Consider the following 10901-nt stretch of genomic DNA (forward strand, 5'->3'; position numbering starts at 1 on the left):
CATGCGTGAGCAATATATCATTTAGTGACAACTTTGTGAAAAAAAAAAAAAAGTTTGTAATTTTCCCGCAACTTGTGGCAAAATATAAAATATTCTATGGACTCAACATGCCTCTCAGCAAATAGCTTGGGGTGTCTACTTTCTAAAATGGGGTCATTTGTGGGGGTTTTGTGCCATCTTGGCATTTTATGGCCTTCAAAACTGTAATAGGTAGTGAGAAGTGAACTCAAAAATTTACGCCCTTAGAAAGCCTGAAGGCGGTGCTTGGTTTTCGGGGCCCCGTACGCGGCTAGGCTCCCAAAAAGTCCCACATATGTGGTATCCCCGTACTCAGGAGAAGCAGCAGAATTTATTTTGGGGTGTCATTTCACATATGCCCATGGCATGTGTGAGCAATATATCATTTAGTGACAACTTTGTGAAAAAAAAAAAAAAAAAAAAAAAAGTTTGTAATTTTCCCGCAACTTGTGGCAAAATATAAAATATTCCATGAACTCAACATGCCTCTCAGCAAATAGCTTGGGGTGTCTACTTTCTAAAATGGGGTCATTTGTGGGGGTTTTGTGCCATCTTGGCATTTTATGGCCTTCAAAACTGTGATAGGTAGTGAGAAGTGAACTCAAAAATTTACGCCCTTAGAAAGCCTGAAGGCGGTGCTTGGTTTTCGGGGCCCCGTACGCGGCTAGGCTCCCAAAAAGTCCCACATATGTGGTATCCCCGTACTCAGGAGAAGCAGCAGAATTTATTTTTGGGGGTCATTTCACATACGCCCATAGCATGTGTGAGCAATATATCATTTAGTGACAACTTTGTGTAAAAAAAAAAAAAAAAATTTTTTTTGTCATTATTCAATCGCTTGAGGCAAAAAAATAAAATATTCAATGGGCTCAACATGCCTCTTATCAATTTCCTTAGGGGGTCTACTTTCCAAAATGGGGTCATTTGGGGGGGTTTTGTACTGCCCTGCCATTTTAGCACCTCAAGAAATGAGATAGGCAGTCGTAAACTAAAAGCTGCGTAAATTCCAGAAAACGTACCTTAGTTTGTAGATGTGACAACTTTTGCGCAAACCAATAAATATACAATTATTGACTTTTTTTTTACCAAAGACATGTGGCTGAATACATTTTGGCCTAAATGTATGACTAAAATTGAGTTTATTGGATTTTTCTAATAACAAAAAGTAGAAAATATCATTTTTTTTCAAAATTTGCGGTCTTTTTACGTTTATATCGCAAAAAATAAAAATCGCAGAGGCAATCAAATACCATCAAAAGAAAGCTCTATTTGTGGGAAGAAAAGGACGCAAATTTTGTTTGGGTACAACATTGCATGACCGCGCAATTACCAGTTAAAGCAGCGCAGTGCCAAAGTGTAAAAAGACCTCTGGTCATTTACCAGCAAAATGGTCCGGTCTGAAAGTGGTTAAAGTGCGCTGATGAGGCGGCACTGATAGGCTGCATTGGTGGGCACTGATAGGCTGCATTGGTGGGCACTGATAGGCTGCACTGGTGGGCACTGTTAGGCATAGTTAAGGCGGCACTAATAGGCACAGATAAGGTGGCACCGATAGGCACAGATAAGGCAGTACTGATGGGCACAGATAAGGCGGCACTGATGGGCAAAGATGGGCACAGATAAGATGGCACGGATGGGTGGCATGGATGGGTGGCACGGATGGGTGGCACTAAGGGGCACTTATAGGTACCACTGATAGATGGGACTGATGGGCACTGATAGGTGGCTCTGATAGGTGGCACTGCTGGGCACTGATGGGCGGCACTGATGGGCACTGATGGGCACTGGTAGATGACACTGATGGGCACGGATATGTGGCACTGGGGTGCAGCACCGTTGTTGAGGCAGATTGTGGGCACTGCTGGGTGGCACTGTGGGCACTGCTGGGTGGCACTGTGGGCACTGCTGGGTGGCACTGACGGGGGGCACTTATTTTTTAATGAGGTGGCACTGACAGGGGGCAGGTGGGCACTGGCAGGGCTGGCCGTGATCGGGACTGATGTCCCGATCACGGCCGCCGGTGATCGGCTCTTTTTTTTTTCTCCTCGCGCTGTCAGCGCGAGGAGGAATAATAGCCGATTACCGGCTCCGTTGTATCACATGATCAGCTGTCATTGGCTGACAGCTGATCACGTGGTAAGGGGTCGCGCAGGCCGCTCCTGCACAGGACGACGTCAATAGACGTAGTCCCAGCAAAGGAGGTCCGCGCTGTAGCCGTCATTCGGCTATAGCGCGGGTCTCAAGTGGTTAAAATAAGTTTAGTACATTGTTGTCTAGACTGGTTTCTAACTAGAATGAAATGCAAACTTGATTCAGTGTAAGGTGTCTCCATGTGTGAAAATTGTACAGAAAAGGTAAGTATTCCGGCTTTAGAAAGGGAAAAATAAATGTCTTCAGCTTGGAACTCTGCCCAAAAAAACAATTGTATGACACTTCCAAGCAATGTTTCAGATTCCTATTTCTGCCTTCAAATATCTGTGTGCTAAGTATACCTTTTTTTCACATAGAGGAGAAAAGACTCTGGACATATAAGGACACCACGGACCCAAAACCTGAATGAAGTCAGTGAAATAGTGATCACAACAGGTGAGTGTCTGAGACCACAGCTTCAGGTGATAGATATATGCCTGCATATTTTTAATACATGGTGTGTTTTTGAATTTTAGGTACATGTGGATGTTGTGGAATAAGAAAGTAATTTCACAAGTAAAAGTGCACAGATCCTCATCGGGGAGATCCTGGTGTGCAATTGTGATTTACAGAAGATCAAGGAAGACATCAATGATGTTGAAAAAAGATTCAAAAACAACATTGATGTATAAGGCAGAATCTAAAACAAACCAAAATTCTTCAATTTGTGGAGATTTTCTAAATATTAAAAAAAAAATTTGAAGTCTATTAAAAGCCAAATTTTGAAGATGCAAACATTGTGTCAACATGTGCTATCTGCCATCACGGGATATCAAGGTACGCATTTTGTGTGTGCAACGCCTTCCTCGCAACTTAAAGTAGCTGAGAGTAGAGATGGACGAACTTCCGACGGGACGTTTCGCGAACCGCGAACGCGGTCAAAAGTTCGTGAACCGCAAAGTTCACGGCGGGCCTCATTGACTTCAATGGCAGGTGAACTTTGAAAACCTACAGGTCATATTTCCAGCCACAAAATGATTACTAGCTGTCCCACCATATGGCCACTGACATAACACATGTATGAAGTGAATCTGGGATTGACAACTACAAGCATTCTTTTTTTATATGTGAAATTTTGACAATTCAGGACTCAGGAGCGCATGAAGGCAATGGAGGAGAGGAAAGGTCAGGGTAGGCTATGAAGAGAGTGCAGAAGATGATCACCAGCACTGTGATATAGAGCACTGACACCAGCACCATGATAGAGTGCACTGACACCAGCACCGTGATATAGAGCACTGCCAGCAGCACCGTGATATAGAGCACTGCCAGCAGCACCGTGATATAGAGCACTGACACCAGCACCGTGATATAGAGCACTGACACCAGCACCGTGATAGAGTGCACTGACACCAGCACCGTGATAGAGTGCACTGACACCAGCACCGTGATATAGAGCACTGACACCAGCACCGTGATATAGAGCACTGACACCATCACCGTGATATAGAGCACTGACACCAGCACCGTGATATAGAGCACTGACACCACCTCCATGATAGAGTGCACTGGCACCAGCACCATGATAGAGTATACTGACACCAGCACCGTGATATAGAGCACTGACACCAGAACTGTGATATAGAACACTGACACCAGCACCGTGATATAGAGAACTGACACCAGCATCGTGATATAGAGCACTCACACCAGCACCGTGATAGAGTGCACTGACACCAGCACCGTGATAGAGAGCACTGAGACCAGCACTGAGATAGAGTGCACTGACACCAGCACCGTGATATAGAGCACTCACACCAGCACCGTGATATAGAGCACTCACACCAGCACCATGATAGAGTGCACTGACACCAGCACCGTCATATAGAGCACTGACACCAGCACCTTGATATAGAACACTGACACCAGCACCGTGATATAGAGCACTGACACCAGCACCGTGATATAGAGCACTGACACCAGCACCGTGATATAGAGCACTCACACCAGCACTGTGATAGAGTGCACTGACACCAGCACAGTGATATAGAGAACTAACACCAGCACCGTGATATAGATCACTCACACCAGCACCGTGATAGAGTGCACTGACACCAGCACTGTGATATAGCGCACTGACACCAGCACTGTGATATAGCGCACTGACACCAGCACTGTGATATAGCGCACTGACACCAGCACCGTGATAGAGAGCACTGACACCAGCACCGTGATATAGAACACTGACACCAGCACCGTGATATAGAACACTGACACCAGCACCGTCATATAGAGCACTGACACCAGCACCTTGATATAGAACACTGACACCAGCACCGTCATATAGAGCGCTGACTCCAGCACCGTCATATAGAGCACTGACACCAGCACCGTGATATAGAGCACTCACACCAGCACTGTGATAGAGTGCACTGACACCAGCACAGTGATATAGAGCACTGACACCAGCACCGTGATATAGAACACTGACACCAGCACCATGATAGGGTGCACTGACACCAGAACTGTGATATAGAACACTGACACCAGCACCGTGATATAGAGAACTAACACCAGCACCGTGATATAGAGCACTCACATCAGCACCATGATTTAGAGCACTCACACCAGCACCCTGTTATAGAGCACTGACACCAGCACAGTGATATAGAGCACTGACACCAGCACCGTGATATAGAGCACTGACACCAGCACCGTGATATAAAACACTGACACCAGCACCGTGATATAAAACACTGACACCAGCACTGTGATATAGAAAGGGGAACAAGTGGGACTTTAAACCAAGCATGTCAATTGAAAATAACAATGTATGAATACATGTGAATAAAATGATTTAGATTTAATTTATAATCAATAGCCACTAGGGGTTGTCCAAGATCGGAATGCATACAATAGTAGTACAGTAATATAAATATGGATATACACTCAATATATTTTCATAATAGTAATCAGAGAATCTCGAAGTATAGACAAATCAATGGACATACATGGATGCAGTTCATAACAGAAATGCATAAATCAAAAATCATAAAATCACATGAACGAGTGCAAACTCAATAAGACAAAAGTTGATATTATCAAGGATTAAAATAAGCTTAGGTAGGCATCCTTAGTTTGAGAACCCGACGCGTTTCTTGGCTTCTTGACAGTCATCAGGGGTGGGATGCATGTTTTTACTAAAAAAGCAAATAAATATGACAAATGTTAATATAGGCGGAACCTCAGTTAAATAGAGAAAGTATCAAATTGGTCCACTTGATTGATAAAGTGACTTACAAAGTAGCCCAAAGATTGGGCAGAACTTCCAGCAATGGGAACTGTTAGAGCTGGGATAAAACCGTCTCATCCGGGGTTGAGGCAGGGTTCAGACCATCCCCCAACAATGTCAGGGGGCAGGCCAGGGGGAACCAAAACAGACATCCTCAACACAGGTCCACTAGGTACTAAATGTATATGTGTGTTACCCAAATCTGCGAAAGAGAAAAGTGTGATGGGTCACAAAAAAAAAATAAAAAAAAAAAACCCCAAAAGCAGGACACTGAGTGTTGGATTGAACGTGTTGAATGAATATAGCTGATTGCTGAAAATGTGTGTGAATGAGATATACATGAATGATTGGGAAATAGGAGAAGACTAAATGTGTGTTAAATAAGTGGAAATGGATGATGGGGAAATACAAAATCATCCAATTCAAATGTGTAAAAAAGTATGTGCAGTGCTCTGAATGAAACAATGTATGTGCAAAAAAAAAAAAAAAAAAAAAAAAAACATACATAAAGCTATTACCCATATGTAGAGTTAAGGAGTGATCTCTTCCTAGTGGAGCACAGTGGAGGAGTGAACTGTCTGTCTGTCCCAGCTCATATACCCCAGGCCCTGGGCGGATCCCCGCCAGCGTCATGCATGATGTCTTTTGCAGCTGTGAAGAGATGAGGGAACACTCACAGCTGAGGATAATCCATACCTCAGTGGGTGCCCCTCCATCTTGGCTGCAGCATCAGGTGGAAAGACAGAGAAAAAAAAAAAAAAATACAAAAACAAACAATAGACTCCCACCTTGCAGTGTCTATTGACACCACTCGAGGGGCCCCTTTATGCATGGCGCCGATGCACTGAGATCGAACCCCACCACCCCCTGTGATCCACAAAGGGAGGTAGGGAGGGAGCTGAGCGCATCGCAACCCCGGAAAGATGACTGCAACATACCCAGCAAAAACAGCCCATATGTTCAATTGATTGATAAATAAATTCCAGGAAAAACAAAACTGGAAAAAATAATATTAAAAAAGTTCTCAATAACTGATGGAAACACATATATAAATAATTTCAAACCGCAGGTTTATAAACCCGAAACTGGGATTATAAATGAATAGGGATATACATACAGACGAATATTTACTAAGGATAAGGATAATAAGTAATTGTGCAGCATGGTCACCAAAGGAGCAGGTGTCTTCCACCCAAATTATATAGTTTAAAGATAAGTGACCTAGCTGCAGTACTAAATAGCAATGGCATGCTTCCATCCCGGGTACATTATGTAAAAAGAAAGGGGAACAAGTGGGACTTTAAACGAAGCATGTCAATTGAAAATAATGTATGAATACATGTGAATAAAATGATTTAGATTTAATTTATAATCAATAGCCACTAGGGGTTGTCCAAGATCGGAATGCATACAATAGTAGTACAGTAATATAAATATGGATATACACTCAATATATTTTCATAATAGTAATCAGAGAATCTCGAAGTATAGACAAATCAATGGACATACATGGATGCAGTTCATAACAGAAATGCATAAATCAAAAATCATAAAATCACATGAACGAGTGCAAACTCAATAAGACAAAAGTTGATATTATCAAGGATTAAAATAAGCTTAGGTAGGCATCCTTAGTTTGAGAACCCGACGCGTTTCTTGGCTTCTTGCCAGTCATCAGGGGTGGGATGCATGTTTTTACTAAAAAAGCAAATAAATATGACAAATGTTAATATAGGCGGAACCTCAGTTAAATAGAGAAAGTATCAAATTGGTCCACTTGATTGATAAAGTGACTTACAAAGTAGCCCAAAGATTGGGCAGAACTTCCAGCAATGGGAACTGTTAGAGCTGGGATAAAACCGTCTCATCTGGGGTTGAGGCAGGGTTCAGACCATCTCTGTCTTTCCACCTGATGCTGCAGCCAAGATGGAGGGGCACCCACTGAGGTATGGATTATCCTCAGCTGTGAGTGTTCCCTCATCTCTTCACAGCTGCAAAAGACATCATGCATGACGCTGGCGGGGATCCGCCCAGGGCCTGGGGTATATGAGCTGGGACAGACAGACAGTTCACTCCTCCACTGTGCTCCACTAGGAAGAGATCACTCCTTAACTCTACATATGGGTAATAGCTTTATGTATGTTTTTTTTTTTTTTTTTCTCCTTTTTGCACATACATTGTTTCATTCAGAGCACTGCACATACTTTTTTACACATTTGAATTGGATGATTTTGTATTTCCCCATCATCCATTTCCACTTATTTAACACACATTTAGTCTTCTCCTATTTCCCAATCATTCATGTATATCTCATTCACACACATTTTCAGCAATCAGCTATATTCATTCAACACGTTCAATCCAACACTCAGTGTCCTGCTTTTGGGTTTTTTTTTTTTGTATTTTTTTTTTTGTGACCCATCACACTTTTCTCTTTCGCAGATTTGGGTAACACACATATACATTTAGTACCTAGTGGACCTGTGTTGAGGATGTCTGTTTCGGTTCCCCCTGGCCTGCCCCCTGACATTGTTGGGGGATGGTCTGAACCCTGCCTCAACCCCGGATGAGACGGTTTTATCCCAGCTCTAACAGTTCCCATTGCTGGAAGTTCTGCCCAATCTTTGGGCTACTTTGTAAGTCACTTTATCAATCAAGTGGACCAATTTGATACTTTCTCTATTTAACTGAGGTTCCGCCTATATTAACATTTGTCATATTTATTTGCTTTTTTAGTAAAAACATGCATCCCACCCCTGATGACTGGCAAGAAGCCAAGAAACGCGTCGGGTTCTCAAACTAAGGATGCCTACCTAAGCTTATTTTAATCCTTGATAATATCAACTTTTGTCTTATTGAGTTTGCACTCGTTCATGTGATTTTATGATTTTTGATTTATGCATTTCTGTTATGAACTGCATCCATGTATGTCCATTGATTTGTCTATACTTCGAGATTCTCTGATTACTATTATGAAAATATATTGAGTGTATATCCATATTTATATTACTGTACTACTATTGTATGCATTCCGATCTTGGACAACCCCTAGTGGCTATTGATTATAAATTAAATCTAAATCATTTTATTCACATGTATTCATACATTGTTATTTTCAATTGACATGCTTCGTTTAAAGTCCCACTTGTTCCCCTTTCTTTTTACATAATGTACCCGGGATGGAAGCATGCCATTGCTATTTAGTACTGCAGCTAGGTCACTTATCTTTAAGCACTGTGATATAGCGCACTGACACCAGCACTGTGATATAGCGCACTGACACCAGCACTGTGATATAGCGCACTGACACCAGCACCGTGATATAGAGCACTGACACCAGCACCGTGATAGAGTGCACTGACACCAGAACTGTGATATAGAACACTGACACCAGCACCGTGATAAAGAGAACTGACACAAGCACCGTGATATAGAGCACTCACACCAGCACCGTGATATAGAGCACTGACACCAGCACCGTGATATAGAGCACTGACACCAGCACCGTGATATAGAGCACTGACACCAGCACCGTGATATAGAGCACTGACACCAGCACCGTGATATAGAGCACTGACACCAGCACCGTGATATAGAGCACTGACACCAGCACCGTGATATAGAGCACTGACACCAGCACCGTGATATAGAGTACTGACACCAGCACTGTGATAGAGAGCACTGACACCAGCACCGTGATAAAGAGAACTGACACCAGCACCGTGATATAGAGCACTGACACCAGCACCGTGATATAGAGCACTGACACCAGCACCGTGATATAGAGCACTGACACCAGCACCGTGATATAGAGCACTGACACCAGCACCGTGATATAGAGCACTGACACCAGCACCGTGATATAGAACACTGACACCAGCACCGTGATATAGAGCACTGACACCAGCACCGAGAGAGAGAGCACTGACAGCAGCACTGATACCAGCAACTCATTGCTGGGCCCCAAAAAATATGACACCGCTCAACCTCTTCAAACAGGCGGCTATGAGCATATAGTACGGTGTGCTTTTTTTGTACAAGGAAGTGAGCCAAATGTAGAAAAAAGGTCTGTGTGCTCGATTAAATACATTGTTTATAGAGATATACATGGTCTACTGGTCACATGTGTTGAATTCCTCCGAGATCCATGCCCCATTCATTTTCAGAAATGTGAAGTAGTCAACACTGTCGTGAGCTAGGCGAGTGCACTTATTGATCACGATACCCCCTGCTGCGCTGAACGTCCTTTCGGACAGGACACTGGAGGAGGGGCAAGCCAACAGTTCCATTGCAAATTGTGCAAGCTCTGGCCAGAGGTCAAGCCTGCCCACCCAGTAGTCCAGGGGTTCATCACTCCTCAGAGCGTCCACATCGGCTGTTAACCCGATGTAGTCGGACACCTGTGGGTCTAGGCGTTCCCTGATGCTGGATCCAGATGAGACCTGTCGATGGGTCGGCTGAAAGAATGACCTCATATCAGAAGTCACCAACACATCTTAAAACCACCCTCTTCTTGCAGGCGCTGTTGGATTGGTACCCGCAACTCTTTCTCTGGGAGTGGGAATTGCTCCTCTGCCAGCGCACGCAAAAGCAGAATGCAGCATTTCTCGAAGCAAGGCCTGGAAGTGCTCCATTCTGACAGCCCTCTGTGACGGTGGTAACATTTCCGCCATTTTGTGTTTGTACTGGGGGTCTAAGTACGTTGCCACCCAGTACTGGTCCTTGACCCTTATGCTTTTTATACAGGGGGTCCCTGTTAAAACACTGGAGCATGAAGGCCCCCATTTGCACTAAACTGGAAGCAGTGTGGTGGCCAGGCTCCTGCTCATCATCCAGGATAATGTAATCCTCCTCATTCTCCTCTTCCCATCCAGGCACAACGACAGGGATCCCAGAAAGGTTTAAAGCATGCTCTTCTTGCTCCTCTTCATCCGTCCCGGCACCATCCTCCTCTGACTCCTCTTCAGACTCCTGTTGTTCACTTGTCTCAGATAGAGTAGCCTCCCCTGGGAATTCATCCAGCATTGCGACTTCCTCATCTTCCCGCTCCTGCTCCTCCATGGCTTGATCAATGACACGACGCAATGCACGCTCCATAAAGAAGGCATAAGGTACAATGTCACTGATGGCGCCATGGCTGCGACTGACCAGTTTATGGCCGCAGAAGTCTGCATGCATCGCGCATGAGCAGCCACTGGCGCGGTGAAAAAAAACCCAGCTCCCCAGAACCTGTTCTGCCACAGAGTTCATACAGGTAGACGTTAACTGCACGTTTCTGCTGGAGCAGCCTATCAAGCATATAGAAGGTTGAGTTCCATCGCGTCGGGCAATCGCAAATAAGACGTCTGACCGGCAGATTGTGTCGCCGCTGAATGTCAGCAAGGCGAGCCATGGCCGTGTAAGATCTTCTGAAATGGGCCGAGATTTTCCTTGCCTGCCGCAAGATGTCTTGGACCCCAGG

The 10901-nt window shown here is 44.2% G+C and overlaps 3 long non-coding RNA genes across 3 annotated transcripts; 1 reads left to right on the forward strand and 2 right to left on the reverse strand.

Annotated features, from left to right (window-relative positions):
* Positions 1-4996: 4996 nt before the first annotated feature.
* Positions 4997-5581, reverse strand: LOC143976054 (uncharacterized). Its single transcript, XR_013272478.1, has 2 exons — positions 5449-5581; positions 4997-5348 (listed from the first exon to the last, which is right to left on the reverse strand). It is a non-coding gene; the product is annotated as an uncharacterized LOC143976054 (long non-coding RNA).
* Positions 5582-6786: 1205 nt separating this feature from the next.
* On the reverse strand, positions 6787-7307 carry LOC143976055 (uncharacterized). The gene is made up of 2 exons (XR_013272479.1): positions 7239-7307; positions 6787-7138 (listed from the first exon to the last, which is right to left on the reverse strand). It is a non-coding gene; the product is annotated as an uncharacterized LOC143976055 (long non-coding RNA).
* Positions 7308-7866: 559 nt separating this feature from the next.
* On the forward strand, positions 7867-8528 carry LOC143976056 (uncharacterized). The gene is made up of 2 exons (XR_013272480.1): positions 7867-8076; positions 8177-8528. It is a non-coding gene; the product is annotated as an uncharacterized LOC143976056 (long non-coding RNA).
* The last annotated feature ends 2373 nt before the right edge of the window (positions 8529-10901 follow it).

Source organism: Lithobates pipiens, unplaced genomic scaffold, assembly GCF_037356315.1.
Source record: "Lithobates pipiens isolate NorthernLeopardFrog02 unplaced genomic scaffold, aLitPip1_a1.2 Scaffold_13, whole genome shotgun sequence".
NCBI lineage: Eukaryota > Metazoa > Chordata > Amphibia > Anura > Ranidae > Lithobates > Lithobates pipiens.